The following is an 18,012-nucleotide window of genomic DNA, read 5'->3' as shown; positions in this document are numbered from 1 at the left end:
GCCGATCTTAGTATAGGGAGAGGTTGCTGCTGATTCTGTAGGGAGAGCGTTAGGCAGGGAAGAAGACAAAAGAACTGCTTCTGCTGCTAGCGATTTGGCCTGCACAACACACAAGTCACTGTGTGTGCAGTGCAAGGGGAGGCTATATTGTGGTGTATCAGTGGTGTTGGTTGTTGGGCTGCCTTCTAAGGCTTCCTGACACGCTGGCATTGCTGTTTACCCACTGCTCCACAAACTGCTTTTTTAAAAGCAATCCAATCTCCCTTATCCTCTAGTCACTTTTGTCACAGCTGTGCCATCGAGCGTGTCACATAGCGCTCAGATATCAGTGGGCCTCACACAATCTACAAGTGTCCAGTGTCCAAAAGTGTACGCAGAGATTCAAAATCTCCATTATCCTCTCGTCACTTTGGTCACAGGCAGCTGTGCCATCGAGCGTGTCACATAGCGCTCAGATATCAGTAGGCCTCACACAATCTACAAGTGTCCAGTGTCCAAAAGTGTACGCAGAGATTCAAAATCTCCATTATCCTCTCGTCACTTTGGTCACAGGCAGCTGTGCCATCGAGCGTGTCACGTAGCGCTCAGATATCAGTAGGCCTCACACAATCTACAAGTGTCCAGTGTCCAAAAGTGTACGCAGAGATTCAAAATCTCCATTATCCTCTCGTCACTTTGGTCACAGGCAGCTGTGCCATCGAGCGTGTCACATAGCGCTCAGATATCAGTGGGTCTCACACAATCTACAAGTGTCCAGTGTCCAAAAGTGTACGCAGAGAATCAAAATCTCCATTATCCTCTCGTCACTTTGGTCACAGGCAGCTGTGCCATCGAGCGTGTCACATAGCGCTCAGATATCAGTAGGCCTCACACAATCTACAAGTGTCCAGTGTCCAAAAGTGTACGCAGAGATTCAAAATCTCCATTATCCTCTCGTCACTTTGGTCACAGGCAGCTGTGCCATCGAGCGTGTCACATAGCGCTCAGATATCAGTGGGCCTCACACAATCTACAAGTGTCCAGTGTCCAAAAGTGTACGCAGAGATTCAAAATCTCCATTATCCTCTCGTCACTTTGGTCACAGGCAGCTGTGCCATCGAGCGTGTCACATAGCGCTCAGATATCAGTAGGCCTCACACAATCTACAAGTGTCCAGTGTCCAAAAGTGTACGCAGAGATTCAAAATCTTCATTATCCTCTCGTCACTTTGGTCACAGGCAGCTGTGCCATCGAGCGTGTCACATAGCGCTCAGATATCAGTAGGCCTCACACAATCTACAAGTGTCCAGTGTCCAAAAGTGTACGCAGAGATTCAAAATCTCCATTATCATCTCGTCACTTTGGTCACAGGAAGCTGTGCCATCGAGCGTGTCACATAGCGCTCAGATATCAGTGGGCCTCACACAATCTACAAGTGTCCAGTGTCCAAAAGTGTACGCAGAGATTCAAAATCTCCATTATCCTCTCGTCACTTTGGTCACTGGCAGCTGTGCCATCGAGCGTGTCACATAGCGCTCAGATATCAGTAGGCCTCACACAATCTACAAGTGTCCAGTGTCCAAAAGTGTACGCAGAGATTCAAAATCTCCATTATCCTCTCGTCACTTTGGTCACAGGCAGCTGTGCCATCGAGCGTGTCACATAGCGCTCAGATATCAGTAGGCCTCACACAATCTACAAGTGTCCAGTGTCCAAAAGTGTACGCAGAGATTCAAAATCTCCATTATCCTCTCGTCACTTTGGTCACAGGCAGCTGTGCCATCGAGCGTGTCACATAGCGCTCAGATATCAGTAGGCCTCACACAATCTACAAGTGTCCAGTGTCCAAAAGTGTACGCAGAGATTCAAAATCTCCATTATCCTCTCGTCACTTTGGTCACAGGCAGCTGTGCCATCGAGCGTGTCACATAGCGCTCAGATATCAGTAGGCTTCACACAATCTACAAGTGTCCAGTGTCCAAAAGTGTACGCAGAGATTCAAAATCTCCATTATCCTCTCGTCACTTTGGTCACAGGCAGCTGTGCCATCGAGCGTGTCACATAGCGCTCAGATATCAGTAGGCTTCACACAATCTACAAGTGTCCAGTGTCCAAAAGTGTACGCAGAGATTCAAAATCTCCATTATCCTCTCGTCACTTTGGTCACAGGCAGCTGTGCCATCGAGCGTGTCACATAGCGCTCAGATATCAGTGGGCCTCACACAATCCACAAGTGTCCAGTGTCCAAAAGTGTACACAGAGATTCAAAATCTCCATTATCCTCTCGTCACTTTGGTCACAGGCAGCTGTGCCATCGAGCGTGTCACATAGCGCTCAGATATCAGTGGGCCTCACACAATCCAAAAGTGTCCACTGTCCACAAGTGTGTGCAGAAATTCTAAATCTCCCCTGTCCTATAGACACCTTTTACCTTGTTTTACATTACTATATAGTTTGTTGGATTTTGTCTACATTTCTACCAAAAATGAGGAAGGCTGGTGGAAGAGGCCGTGGAATTGGGCGGGGGTTGGCAGCTGGTAATGATGGTGTTGGTGGTGGATCTGATGGTAGTGGCAAGAGCAAAATAGGACCGAATGCAGGAGGTGCTGACCCTGCGTCATCGTCTGGCTACATAAGGCCTCGAACGCTTAGTTTTCTAGGAGTTGGCAAACCGCTTTTAAAGGCAGAGCATCAGGAAAAAGTTTTGTCTTACATTGCTGACTCAGCCTCCAGCTCTATCGCCTCCTCTTCTTCAGTTGTAAAAAGTAAAAGCACTGAGTCGTCATTGGAGGCTCATGTTCATGAACCACACCTTTCCTTGTGTCCTTCACCCCAACCAAGATTGAAGGATGACGCAGGCCATCCTACTGATTACTCCATGGAGCTGTTTTCACATACCATGCCTGGATTATCAAGTCAAATGGTGAATTACCCAGGCCAAGATGAATCTGACATGGAGTGCACTGATGCACAGCCGCTGATGGATGATTCTGCTGGTACATTCACTCAGAGCACTACATTGTCCTCGCAGTGTACAGAGCCAGATTTTGACCCTGATGAGACTCAGGTGCCCCTTCCCGCACACTATACCACCATACACGGTGACACAGAGAAAGGTGCACATGACATAGAAGAGGAGGTGATGGATGACCCAGTTGTTGACCCAGATTGGCATCCATTGGGGGAAGAGGGTGCTGCTTCCAATAGCTCAGATGAGGAGCATCCACAGCAGACATCGACATCGCAACAGCTGTTATCTGGCAGGCCCGGAGCACTCCAAAGACAGGTTCCAAACATCAAAAGAGTTGCTGGACAGCTTGTCCAGAGGGTCAAAAGATCACAGCGTGCTAGGCCGCAAAATGTCTGCCAAAGTAGGAAGAGTGCAGTGTGGCACTTTTTTGAACAAAATCCTCATGATCAGGCCAAGGTTATCTGTAAGAAGTGCGCAAAGACCTTTAGCCGAGGGAAAAATCTGAAAAATTTGAATACCAGTTGCATGCTTAGACATTTAACCAGCATGCACTTGCAAGCATGGACACAACACCAAACCTCAAGTGCCACATGTGCAACTGATCACAACGAAGGTAGTCAGCAACACTACATTGTTTCCCCCACTGTAAGCCCACCGGTTAGCACAGCAGCAAATGTTGAGGTGTCGTTGCAAGGCCACAGCAGTCAGGGAATCCCACTGTTATATCAACGAAAGACTGATTCTAGGCCATCAGAAAGAACACCAACTCCATCACCATCATCAACCCTCTCTCAGTCCACCCTGTCCACCGCTACTTCCACCATATGCAGCTCTCAAGTCCAGCTCACCCTCCCAGACACTATGAGTAGGTCAAGAAAGTACTCAGTCTCTCATCCGCGTACACTGGGTTTGAACGCCCACATTGCCAAACTAATCTCGTTTGAGATGATGCCCTTTCGGTTGGTGGAAAGCACAGCTTTCCGCGAACTCATGGCCTATGCAGTACCACGCTATGACCTACCCAGTCGCCACTTCTTCTATCGCAAAGCCATCCCAGCCCTCCACCATCATGTGAAAGACCGCATTGTCCATGCACTCAAGCAGTCAGTGAGTGGAAAGGTGCACCTCACAACTGATGCATGGTCCAGTCGGCATGGCCAGGGCCGTTACGTGTCCATCACTGCGCACTGGGTTAATGTGGTGGATGCAGGGTCCACAGGGGACAGCGGTGGTGGGACAGTGCTGCCTAGCCCACGGTATAGGAAACAGTTGGCTGTAGGCGTTCGACCCTCCTCCTCCTCCTCCAGAAGCGAAAGCTCATCCACAGAGCGCAGTCGTACGAGCACTCCATCTGTAGTTGCCACTGTTGCACACGATGTGTCCCCCTATCGAGCAGCTAGTGGAAAGCGTCAGCAGGCTGTGTTGCAGATGATGTGTTTGGGCGACAGACACACCGCCGAGGTGCTGGCCGAGTACTTGAAGCGACAAACTGAGTCATGGCTGGGCAGTGTACATCTTGAGGCAGGCAAGGTAGTTAGTGATAACGGCCGTAATTTTGTGGCAGCCATAGCCCTTTCAAAACTCAGCCACATACCTTGCTTGGCTCACACATTGAACCTGGTGGTGCAGTGCTTCCTCAAAAATTATCCGGAGTTAACAGCCCTGCTCCAGAAGGTGCGAAGACTGTGCGCGCACATCCGCCTGTCGCCTGTACACTCCGTTCGTATGCAGAAGCTGCAGCGATTGCTCCACCTTCCCAACCATCGCCTCATTATCGACATTGCAACAAGGTGGAACTCCACCCTGCACATGGTGGAGCGGCTGTGCGAGCAGAGGCAGGCCATAATGCATTTGTGGGAGGATACACGGCCAGGCACTTTGAGAGCAGACATGGAGTTGACAGGCGTGCAGTGGTCGAAGCTGAAAGACTTTTGTAAAGTCCTTCAGTGTTTTGAGGAATACACACGGCTGGTAAGCGCAGACGACGCCATCCTAAGCATGAGCATCCCACTTATGCGTCTGCTCATGCAAACTTTGACGCACCTTAAGGAGCAGGCGTCTGCAGCCAATGTTGATGAGGAGGAAGAGGAGGAGGGAATCCTTGATGACATTCAGCCATTGTCTGCTCAGGGACCTCTCCTGGACGAAGTGGAGGAAGAAGAGGAGGAGGAGGAGGAGGATGATGGGGATGATTACTTAGGGGAGGAGGATGCATCTCGTGGGGCAAGTGAAAATGTTGGCGTGGCAAGGTCTGGTACAGGGTTTGTGCGTGACTGGAGGGATGTGGATTTGCCAGAAAGTGCTCCTCCACCCAGCACTCGCAGTGCATCATTGACACCGGGAACATTGGCCCACATGTCAGATTATGCCTTGCGGATCCTAAAAAGGGACCCCCGCATTGCCAAAATGATGAACGATGATGACTACTGGTTGGCCAGCATCCTGGATCCACGCTATAAAGGCAAATTACAAAACATCATGCCACAGGAGAACCTTGACCTAATATTGGCTAATAAACAAGCAACTCTGGTAAATCGGTTGCTTGAGGCATTCCCAGCACACAGCAGCGGTGATGGTTCTCACACGAGCCGTACGGGCCGGGGGCAGCTTGGCAGAGGTGTTCGTGGTGCACACAGCAGAAGTGGCGTTGGAGACAGGGGTTTCATGACAATGTTGTGGACTGATTTTTCAAATACCGCTCACACAACTGGTAATACTGCATCGATGGAAAGTGACAGGAGACAGCAGTTGTCAACCATGGTTACAAACTACTTTTCCTCCCATATCGATGTTCTCCCACACAGGTCATTCCCCTTTGACTATTGGGCCGCTAAACTGGACACCTGGCCTGAATTGGCCCAATATGCCTTACAGGAGCTCGCTTGCCCAGCTGCAAGTGTGCTATCGGAAAGAGTCTTCAGTGCAGCTGGATCAATCCTGACAGAAAAAAGGACCCGTCTGTCAACCCAAAATGTGGATGATCTAACCTTCATTAAAATGAACCACGCATGGGTTTCCAAGGATTTTGTCCCACCTTCCCCTGATGACACATAGGGTGACAGAAAAATGGCTTGCTTTGGTCCACCTCTTCCTGGTACTTCACCTATTTCGCCTTTTGCATCAGCTGAATGTTCAACATCAACATATGCCACTTTCTAAAACTCCCTAACTGTGCTGCCTCCCCCCCCATGGCCGGGGTCACCACCTAGCGCACGACACCGTGCGAGTGCCGTTGCCCTGGACAGGTGGGTAGGCCGACTCTTGGGCGCGGGCACTGGCACAGGGTCCCTCATAGTGCAATCAAGTGTCTCTGACGGCGGTGGTGCACACCCGCCGTCAGACACACCGCTGTACTATGAGGGGCCCAGTGCCAGTACCGACGCCCAAGAGTGGGCCCCCCTTGCTTGGGCAGGGCCCCAGCATTTGCAATCTTTACCTCTCCCTGCTCCTCCTCTGTGTAATCTGGGCCGTCAAATCCATACTGTGCCTGACACCGTCTGAGCCTGCCTCCTGAGACATATATTTTGAATGTGTACGCTATCCATACATGTTATCCGGGGATACGGTACCCTTTCTAAACTTTGTGCAATGACGTGCAATCCATACTGGGCCTAACACCGTCTGAGCCTGCCTCATGCTGTATAGACATATATTTTGAATGTGTACGCTATCCATACATGTTATCCGGGGATACGGTACCCTTTCTAACCTTTGTGCAATGACGTGCAATCCATACTGGGCCTAACACCGTCTGAGCCTGCCTCATGCTGTATAGACATATATTTTGAATGTGTACGCTATCCATACATGTTATCCAATGATACGGTACCCTTTCTAACCTTTGTGCAATGACGTGCAATCCATACTGGGCCTAACACCGTCTGAGCCTGCCTCATGCTGTATAGACATATATTTTGAATGTGTACGCTATCCATACATGTTATCCGGGGATACGGTACCCTTTCTAACCTTTGTGCAATGACGTGCAATCCATACTGGGCCTAACACCGTCTGAGCCTGCCTCATGCTGTATAGACATATATTTTGAATGTGTACGCTATCCATACATGTTATCCGGGGATACGGTACCCTTTCTAACCTTTGTGCAATGACGTGCAATCCATACTGGGCCTAACACCGTCTGAGCCTGCCTCATGCTGTATAGACATATATTTTGAATGTGTACGCTATCCATACATGTTATCCAATGATACGGTACCCTTTCTAACCTTTGTGCAATCACGTGCAATCCATACTGGGCGTGAGAACGGCTGGCGAGCTGTTAAGCAAGCTACAGCACCTGTCCAGACAAGTACAGGGATTCCCTAGCGAGGAGACTTATTTGATTGTTTTCAATGTTGGGATGGCAATTTTTGGGGAGCACTATACTCTGGAGAATGATAGATGGGGCCCACCATACACTGGAACATTCCAAAGGTGGACATCAGACACTAGAGCAGCATTTACAGGGCCCATTATACACTAGAGCATTAGAAATGGGGCCCATTATGTTTGGAGCATTATTTGGGCCCATAAGACAGTGGAGCTTCATCCATGGGGACCAACATATACTGTAGCATTATGTGGAGCTCATCATATACTGTTTCAAACATTATATGGGACCAATGATTCTGTATGGAGAAATAGATGGGCCTCGTCATGAGATGTAAAAAGTGAGGTATTTTTCATTGTACTATACCGCTATTTCTCTGCCGTATCGGAGCATGATGAGTTGTGGTATGTGTTAAAGGGGCGCTCTTTCGCCCAGGGCACATGAAAACCTGGAGCCAGCCCTCCCCCCCCACAGTTTGTAGCCAAATAACCCCCATTTTTCAGTGCGTAACTTGTAATATGAAGTTAATTAAGGTTGACAAGCTTAAGAAAGAAGAATTGATGCTTTTGGCATTCAAATGGGCACTGTAGGTGTGTTTCCTGTCCTCCTCTCACTGCCGACTTTTATTCCCCATTGACTTACATTGGGTTTCGTGTTTCGGGACGACCCCGACTTTTCCCTATAATCGGACGATCTTGCTCGACCCGACTTTTGGAAAAGTCGGGTTTCACGAAACGAAACGTGACCCTAAAAAACCAAAAGTCGCTCAACTCTAATGACCACTCATTGGTGGTCGGAGGTCACATGTTCACGTCCTCATGCAGCTCAGATTGGGCCATCAGCAAGGTCCTGGAAGGCTGCGGCTATAAAAGGATCAAATGGCCGTGTGCTAGTATAATCCATGTGGAGTGAGTGTTGTGCATGTATGAATGTCTCTGGTGAGTGACTCATTATGAAACCCCTACCGTTGGTACGCATGTGTTGATCAACCTTGCCAGGTAGTGCCTAGGCTGATAGTGCAGGGCGGAGCTTCCGCGCCAAGTAGTGGCTCTGCCTGTACGCCACTGTGCACTTGGACTGCGCTCCACAGTAGCCAGCGTGGATTAGGGGTGCTTTCAAAAGTGACGCTATGCGCCTAGTGGGTCTAGAGAGGCTCTTACCCCGCGTCCTTGGGGCACAGTCCTGTGACTGTACACGAGCGCTGACTCAGCTGTGCCTAGTGACAGTCAACAGGGTACGGCATCTGTGTTCTGTGGTTCCGTGGCTCTGTGAAGCAACAGAGCCCATTGCCACTACATACTGGCATTTAACCCACGTGTTTCCAGTGCGATACCGCCATTTTGTGTCTGCCATTGCCAGCAGCAGTTAACATCTCTGCACGGTGGACCCCAGGCTGCGAACGCACCTTGTTACCATCTTCTTATTATTTGATGCATTCCGCCAGCCCCTAACAATATGCTGCAACAATAAATGAGGAGAAGCCACCTGCTCCTCTACAGCAGTTAACGACAGACACGGCTCTCAAATCACCAGCTGCACATAAATAGTAAGAAATATAATATGTAGGTCTAGTATAAGCTGCCTGCAGCCATAGGTGTATGTGCAGAATACTGCAAGATCTGTATCCCAATCAGTCACACAACATACATACAATAGACGAGAAAGGGCTGAAAATGGGGCCCATGATATGTACTCTAGAGCAGGGGTCCCCAACCGCCGGTCCGCGGCCCAGCACCGGGCCGCTGCAGTGCCCTTGCCGGTCCGCGGACACAAGGGGAGCCAGGGGCAGTCAGTGGCGTAGTGGGGGCTTAGGCGGCACGCAGCAGTTCTTAGCGGCGGCCAGGGAGCGATGCAAGCAGCTCCTCTGCCTGCAAGAGGGAATAGCAGGAGCGGAGCTGCAAGGACCCGTCCACTGCGTCCAGCTTCCTTCCCGCCGCCCGCGCTTCCTGTCTCTGACTGACACAGAGAGGAGCGCGGCCGCTGCTGTGTCAAAGCGAGGAAGCGCGGGCGGCGGGCAGGTGAGAGGAGAGAGGTGGTGTGTGTGTATGTATAATGTGTGTGTGTATGTATGTCTGTCTGTGTGTGTATATATAATGTGTGTGTATATATAATGTGTGTGTGTGTGTGTGTATATATAATGTGTGTGTGTGTGTGTGTGTGTTGGTCTGTGTTTATGTAGCCTGGCCCTGGAGGAGATGGGGACATGAGGAGAAGGCCATGAGGGGAGTAATGGAGAGACGGCAGTGATGGGGAGAGGGGAGTGATGGGGTGAAGGCAGTGATGGAGAGAAGGGAGTGATGGGGTGAAGGCAATGATGGGGAGAGGGGAGTGATGGGGTGAAGACAGTGATGGAGAGAAGGGAGTGATGGGGTGAAGGCAATGATGGGGAGAGGGGAGTGATGGGGTGAAGGCAATGATGGGGAGACAGCAGTGATGGGGTGAAGGCAATGATGGGGAGAGGGGAGTGATGGGGTGAAGGCAATGATGGGGAGACAGCAGTGATGGGGTGAAGGCAATGATGGGGAGATAGCAGTGATGGGGTGAAGGCAATGATGGGGAGAGGGGAGTGATGGGGTGAAGGCAATGATGGGGAGACAGCAGTGATGGGGTGAAGGCAATGATGGGGAGAGGGGAGTGATGGAGTGAAGGCAATGATGGAGAGAAGGCAGTGATGGGGTGAAGGCAATGATGGGGAGACAGCAGTGATGGGGTGAAGGCAATGATGGGGAGAAGGGAGTGATGGGGTGAAGGCAATGATGGGGTGAAGGCAGTGATGGAGAGAAGGCAGTGATGGGGTGAAGGCAATGATGTGGAGAAGGGAGTGATGGGGTGAAGGCAATGATGGGGTGAAGGCAGTGATGGGGTGAAGGCAGTGATGGAGAGAAGGCAGTGATGGGGTGAAGGCAATGATGGGGAGACAGCAGTGATGGGGTGAAGGCAATGATGGGGAGAAGGGAGTGATGGGGTGAAGGCAATGATGGGGTGAAGGCAGTGATGGAGAGAAGGCAGTGATGGGGTGAAGGCAATGATGGGGAGACAGCAGTGATGGGGTGAAGGCAATGATGGGGAGAAGGGAGTGATGGGGTGAAGGCAATGATGGGGTGAAGGCAATGATGGGGAGACAGCAGTGATGGGGTGAAGGCAATGATGGGGAGACAGCAGTGATGGGGTGAAGGCAATGATGGGGAGAAGGGAGTGATGGGGTGAAGGCAATGATGGAGAGATGGCAGTGATGGGGTGAAGGCAATGATGGGGAGAAGGGAGTGATGGGGTGAAGGCAATGATGGGGAGAAGGGAGTGATGGGGTGAAGGCAATGATGGGGAGAAGGGGGTGATGGAGCACTTATTCAAAACCTATGGTGAGTTGAGTCACATTATAAATGTTATTTAATTATAAGTATGCACTGCTACACTACAACCGTGTCCATAGTCCCGCCCCCTTATGACCAAAGCCCCGCCCCTGCCACACCTCCATCCCCGCCCTGCCGGGCCATGGAAGAATGGTCTTGCTTGAAACCGGTCCCTGGTGCAAAAAAGGTTGGGGACCACTGCTGTAGAGCAAGGTGTAGCATCACACTAGGAGTGCCCACTGAATGCCCCACCAGGTGCTGAGTTATTGGTGCCCACTGAATGCCTCGCCATGTGCCGAGTTATTGTTGCCCACTCACTGCCTGCCAGGTGCTGAGTTATTAGTTCCCCACTGAATACCCCGCCATGTGCTGAGTTATTAGTGCCCACTCACTGCCCTCCATGTGCTGAGTTATCAGTGCCAAGTCACTGCCCGCCATGTGCGGAATTAATAGTGCCCCACTCACCATCCTGCCCTGTGCTGAGCTACTCCACAAATATTTATTTTTATAGATGATGATGATGATGATGATGAAACATATATATTAAAGCTCCAGGTAATCCACTCAGGCCTGTGCTAGCCACCATCTTACATAATATAAAATAAGAACTTGGTGGGTATACACTGATCATGCAATATGAGGGGGACAATACACAGAAACAGGATGTATATATCAGGCAGGACAGTGTGTTACATAAGAGGAATAAAAGCTTCCGTAACTACAGAAAGAAAGAACTAAGCTGGAAGTCAGATCCAGATTATACAGTATGTACAGCAAGGAAAAGCCTGTATACACAGTGTAGTAATAAGTAAAATATGACTTCGCTGGAATATTCCAGAATCTCCCATTGTTACACTACAGATTATACTTCTGCTTGTCACATGCTGCAGATGTGACCCCCCTCCCTCCTTCCCCCTTAGCAGCTGTGTGTGTCTCCTTTGCCTGCTTGAAACCCTACACCAGACACATCCTGTGCACACATTCTCCTCGCCACAGCTAAGATATATTAATTAGCTAAGTGAAAAGAATGTCTTTGTTTGAAGCACCATGCGGCTGGATGTATGTATGAGTAATATTCAAGAGGCTGGATCGCGAAAATGATATGCGACAGAGATATAAAAATCACATATCCGCGTAGGACACGAAACCAGCCTTCTGGCCCATAATTTTCACTGTTCCAGCACCCATAGAAACAGAGAACTGGATTTCTCCTAAACGGTGTAACATAACTACTGCATGTTTGGTTTTGAATTATTATATTTGACAGAATAAAAAAATGATACCATGTGCGTGTTTATACGAGGTACCCTCTGCGAGATATAGTTATAAAAAGTTTTGTAGTCAGAATTGTAGCTCCAAGAAAAGGGGCTGACCCTCTCCAGACTGCCCCTTTTGTGAGGTCACAAACCCAAAGCTTTAAGGCATTCATTTCCAAAATATCATTCATTCGAGCTGGAGGTTTGATGCCAAAAGGACCCCAGATGCAGGGCAACGTGTGGCCCCCGCCTCCCCACATGGTTACCCTACAGACCATCTAAGCAACTGTAAGTGGTGATCTATGTTAATCCCTTTTATTTTATATCTGCTTTGTACATACCTAGTGTCTAAACTTTGTAACTTTTTTTATCTGTGTAATCACTGCCCACCCTTTTGGGAATAAATTATAAAACTTATTAGTCTGTCTTCATGCTCTAAAAATGAACACGTGCCTTTAAGATAATTACGCCACTGATTGGGTTGGCTTCAAACCCCTCTATTAAGTTTATAACTTAAGCAGAGAAATCTGGAGCTGGTGGTGTTGAAGTGTGTTTAGGTCGGTTGGGCTAACTGGCAGTGACAGAATGGTTTTATAAGCTGATTGTGTGGCTGCGGCCAAAGCATTGATAATTCCCTCACTGCAGCAGCCTAATCGCCCGTGCACAACAAGCAGCCCGTCCGGAAACCAATTATCCCAGGTGTAGTTCCCTGACTGACCTGAGGGTAAGAGTGGCGCCGGAGAGCTGCGAGTTCCAAAGTGGAACTGAAAAGTGGGTATTCATAAATCCCCGCAGTTCGTGGAAGATTGTTAGCAGTGGTGGGACATCCAAAATAACCCCCCTGCGGTAAATTGTTAGGGCAAGAATAGCTTGCTGTTTTTATCACATGGTGCGAGCGGTGGGATAACTAAGATAAGCCCCCGTGCGCCTGTGATAGCCGTGTGTTGGCAGTGCGTCGCATCTCTCCGTCCATGACATACCGGTGTCAGCGGGTGGGATCGTGACATAATATATATATTAAAGCTCCAGGTAATCCACTCAGGCCTGTGCTATCCACCATCTTACGTAATATAAAATAAGAACTTGGTTGGTATACACCGATCAAGCAATATATGAGGGGGACAATACACAGAAACAGGATGGATATATCAGGCAGGACAGCGTGTAACATAAGAGGAATAAAAGCTGCCATAACTACAGAAAGAAAGAACTCAACTGGAAGTCAGGTCCAGATTATATGTACAGCAGGGAAAATCCTGCATTCACAGTGTCTTTATACACAGCATGATCTGTATATAGCAGGGTGAGAAGTGATAACATGGACCTCAGCTATGTATCCATGATAAGTATACAGCACATTTGGACGGAGCCTTTACACAGATACCACATACATAGTGAAAGCAACCTGGATACACAGGATATGTACACACAAAATGATCAGCATATAGCATAGATGAGGTCACATACAGGTTACAAGACTCCATAAATGGGAAGGGGAGAGGGAATAATCAGCACAGCAAGGCCACTACACACAGCCTTGCCATGAAGTGCAGCCACTCGTCCTCAGCACACTCCATCCCCCTCACTCTTCCCCTCTCACCCTTATCTCCAGCACATGTGCCCATAGAACTAATGGCAGACAATGTATGTGTCCGTGCTCTGTCCTCTCATACATATACCATCCCCAACTGCTCTCCTCTCACCAGTGTCAAGTAAACCCAGCTCCACCATGTTACGGCAGACCCTGTACACCTGTAGCAGCCACACTAGGGGACATGGTGGCCACATGAATCTCTGAGGTAATACTAATCCCATATATGATGTAGGGGCTGATACTATATTAATACATGATGTCTGAGATGATTGTGCTCCTAAAATCATCTGTAATGTGAGGTGATGACCTCCTTTCACTGCAGACATGAGGGAACATGGCAGATACATGAATTCTGAGGTAATATTGATCCCATACAAGATGTAGGAGCTGAAACTACACAATGTCTGAGGTGATTGTGCACCTATCATCTGTAATGTGAAGTGATGACCTCATGACTGGCTATATGAATTTCTGAGGTAATATTAATCCCATACATGATGTAGGAGCCAGCTATGTGAAGTGATAAACCCCCAGTATTATATTTCCCTGTCTGATGTCTTCTCCATTTCATCAGGTGAAAGAAAGAGGTAGAAAGACAATTTACCTCCTCTATATAAACCTCCACCCCCCACACAGAGAGAGACCAGCCCCCACTATCCTCACAAAAGAGACCGTTACCTCATCTAAATAAGCCCCACCCTCCTCACAGTGGAACACCAGGCACAAACTCAAGCTTAAAATCAACAGCAATACACACAGAACTGCAGGAGTTAAAAGATCTGCACATCCCAAAATTCATGCCCTCCTGTGCCTATTGCTCCGGTGGTTTCTTTAGCTTTATAAAGCTTGTCATGGGGTCCTCCGATATCACATAATCAACAGAGCGAGGGAAGTGTGAACAATCCCAAGACCTTTATTATAGGCAAAGCTAAAAGGTCCATAAATAATTCGCCACACTGAGGATACAATAGTCCAGAACACGAATGCAGTTCAGTAACAGGATGAATGACCAAGGAGATGAGAGTCCAAAAATACAGCAGACAGAGGATAAAATGGGTCCATATGCTTCCCCTTCTCTCTGATGTGCCGTCTTCACACGATCATCGCCACACAGGGTCTGACTTGAACAGCTCCTGTCCTCACCAGCCCCCTCCTTACTTCCAGGGGTAGTCAGATAGGTGTGGGGCAGTTTTCAGGCCTCCCAGACTTGACAACGGTGCCTTGAGGATTAAGGCACTACAGGGGTTTCATCAAGAGGCATAGATACAGTCAAGCTGCCGGCAGTACGTGAGCTAATTCAATTATCAGACTTTTGGAAGGTAATTGAGACACTAGACAATATGGGGAATACACTGAATAATACAGGGCAACAAGAGAACACTATGGAAATGCATAAAATATAAATGTACACAAAATGATACCCACATAACATATCACACCATCACAACCTCTCCCCCCTCATAATAAGTGAGCATGCAATGAGGTCTACACAGACCTCTGGCCTGCTCACTTTAGTCCACATTGCTCAATCGTTTATAGTTCCTTGTACTGTGGCAGGGGTAGGTCGGCCTGGGGAGCCTATGGTTCTTCTTGTCGAGATAGCCCATCGGTGTTCTGGTGTTGGCTTCCCCACTTGTATTGGATGGAGAAGCTGTAGGGTTATAAGGACAAGATCCACCGCCGCAATCTTCAATTTTCCCCCGATACGTGGTTCAGCCATGTGAGGGGGTTGTGGTCTGTAATAATTTTAACCCCTTCACCCCCAAGGGTGGTTTGCACGTTCATGACCGGGCCAATTTTTACAATTCTGACCACTGTACCTTTATGAGGTCATAACTCTGGAACGCTTCCATGGATCCCAGTAATTCTGACATTGTTTTCTCGTGACATATTGTACTTCATGTTAGTCATAAAATTTCATTCAAATAACTTGCATTTATTTGTGAGAAAAATGGAAATTTGGCAAAAATTTTGAAAATTTTGCAATTTTCCAAATTTGAATTTTTATGCCCTTAAATCACAGAGATACAGCACACAAAAAACTTGATAACTAACATTTCCCACATGTTTACTTTACATCAGCACAATTTTGGAACCAAAATTTTTTTTTGTTAGGAAGTTATAAGGGTTAAAAATTGACCAGCGATTTCTCATTTTTACAACACCATTTTATTTTTAGGACCACATCACATTTGAAGCCACTTTGAGGGGTCTATATGATAGAAAATACCCAAAAGTGACAACATTCTAAAAACTGCACCCCTTAAGGTGCTCAAAACCACATTCAAGAAGTTTATTAACCCTTTAGGTGCGTCACAGGAATTTTTTTGAATATTTAAAAAAAAATGAGCATCTAACTTTTTTTCACAAAAAAAATACTTCAGGTTCAATTTTTTTATTTTACCAAGGGTAACAGGAGAAATTGGACTGCAAAAGTTATTGTGCAATTTGTCCTGAGTATGCTGATACCTGATTTGAGGGGGGCAACGACTGTTTCGGCGCATGGCAGAGCTCAGAATGGAAGGAGCGCCGATTGACTTTTTCAATGCAAAATTGGCTGGAATTCAGATCGGACGCCATGTCACGTTTGGAGAGTCCCTGATGTACTTAAACAGTGGAAACCCCCTACAAGTGACCCCATTTTGGAAACTAGACCCCCCAAGGAACTTATCTAGATATGTGGTGAGAACTTTGAACCCACAAGGGCTTTACAGAAGTTTATAACGTACAGCGGTACAATTAAAAAAATCATATTTTTTCCACAAAAATGATCTTTTCACCCCAATTTTTATTTTCCCAAGGGTAACAGGACCCTAAAAGTTATTGTGCAATTTGTCCTGAGTACGCTGATACCCCACATGTGGGGGTAAACCACTATTTGGGCGCATGGCAGAGCTCGGAAGGGAAGCAGCGCCATTTGACGTTTTTGGCTGGAATTGAGATCGAACAACATGTCGCGATTGGAAAACCCCTGATGTACCAAAACAGTGGAAACCCCCCACAAATGACACCATTTTGGAAACTAGACCCCCCAAGGAACTTATCTAGATGTGTGGTGAGCACTTTGAACCCCCCAGTGCTTCACAGAAGCTTATAACGCCCGGGCGTGAAAATAAGAAATTCGTATTTTTTCCACAAACATGATCTTTTAGTCACCATTTTTTTTATTTTCCCAAGGGTAACAGGAGAAATTAGACCCCAAAAGTTGTTGTCCAATTTGTCCTGAGTATGCTGATACCCCATATGTGGGAGAAAACTACTGTATGGGCACACGTCAGGGCTCGGAAGGGAAGTAGTGACGTTTTGGAATGCAGACATTTATGGAATGGTCTGCGGATGTCATGTTGCCTTTGGAGAGCCCCTAATGTACCTAAACAGTGGAAACCCCCCACAAATAACCTCATTTTGAAAACTAGACCCCCTAAGGAACTTATCTAGATGTGTGGTGAGCACTTTGAAACCCCAAGGGCTTCACAGAAGTTTATAATGCCAGGGCATGAAAATAAAAAAATCGTATTTTTTCCACAAACATGATCAATTAGTCCCCAATTTTTTCATTTTCCCAAGGGTAACAGGAGAAATTGGACCCCAAAAGTTGTTGTCCAATTTGTCCTGAGTACGCTGACACCCCATATGTGGGAGAAAACTACTGAATAGACACACGTCGGGGCTCGGAAGGGAAGCAGTGATGTTTTGGAATGCAGACTTTGATGGAATGGTCTGCGGGTGTCATGTGCGTTTCGAGAGCCCCTGATGTACCTAAACTATTGAAACTCCCCACAAGTGACCCCATTTTGGACACTAGACCCCCCACAGAACTTATCTAGATGTGTGGTGAGCACTTTAAACCCCCAAGTGTTTCACAGAATTTTATAACGCTCGGACGTGAAAATAAAAAAATCTTTTTTTTCCGCAAAAATGATGTTTTTGCCCCCAATTTTTTCTTTTCCTAAGGGTAACAGGAGAAATTGGACCCCAAAAATTGTTTTGCAATTTGTCCTGAGTAGGCTGACACCCTACATGTGGGGTAAAACACTGTTTGGGCGCATGGCAGAGCTTGGAAGGGAAGGAGCACCATTTGACTTTTTCAACTCAGAATTGGCTGGAATTGAGATCAGACGCCATGTTGCATTTGGAGAGCGCCTGATGTGCCCAAACAGTGGAAACCCCCAATTCTAACTCCAACCCAAACCCCAACACACCCCTAACCCTAATCTCAGCCCTAACCCTAACCCTAGCCCTAACCCTAGCCCTAACCCTAACCCTAGCCCTAACCCTAACCCTAGCCCTAACCCTAACCCTAGCCCTAACCCTAGCCCTAACCCTAATGGAAAAATGGAAATAAATACATTTTTTTATTTTATTATTTTTCCCTAACTAAGGGGGTGATATCGGGGGGTTTGATTTACTATTTACTGCGGTTTTTATGTTTGGCAGCTGTCGCACGCTAAAAGACGCTTTTTATTGTAAAAATAGTTTTTGCATCACCACATATTGAGAGCTATAATTTTTCTGTATTTTGACCCACC

The sequence above is a fragment of the Dendrobates tinctorius genome, unplaced genomic scaffold (genome assembly GCF_039654945.1).
Source record: "Dendrobates tinctorius isolate UK_male_01 unplaced genomic scaffold, ASM3965494v1 ptg000077l, whole genome shotgun sequence".
NCBI lineage: Eukaryota > Metazoa > Chordata > Amphibia > Anura > Dendrobatidae > Dendrobates > Dendrobates tinctorius.
Note: the sequence above shows the minus strand (reverse complement) of the source record.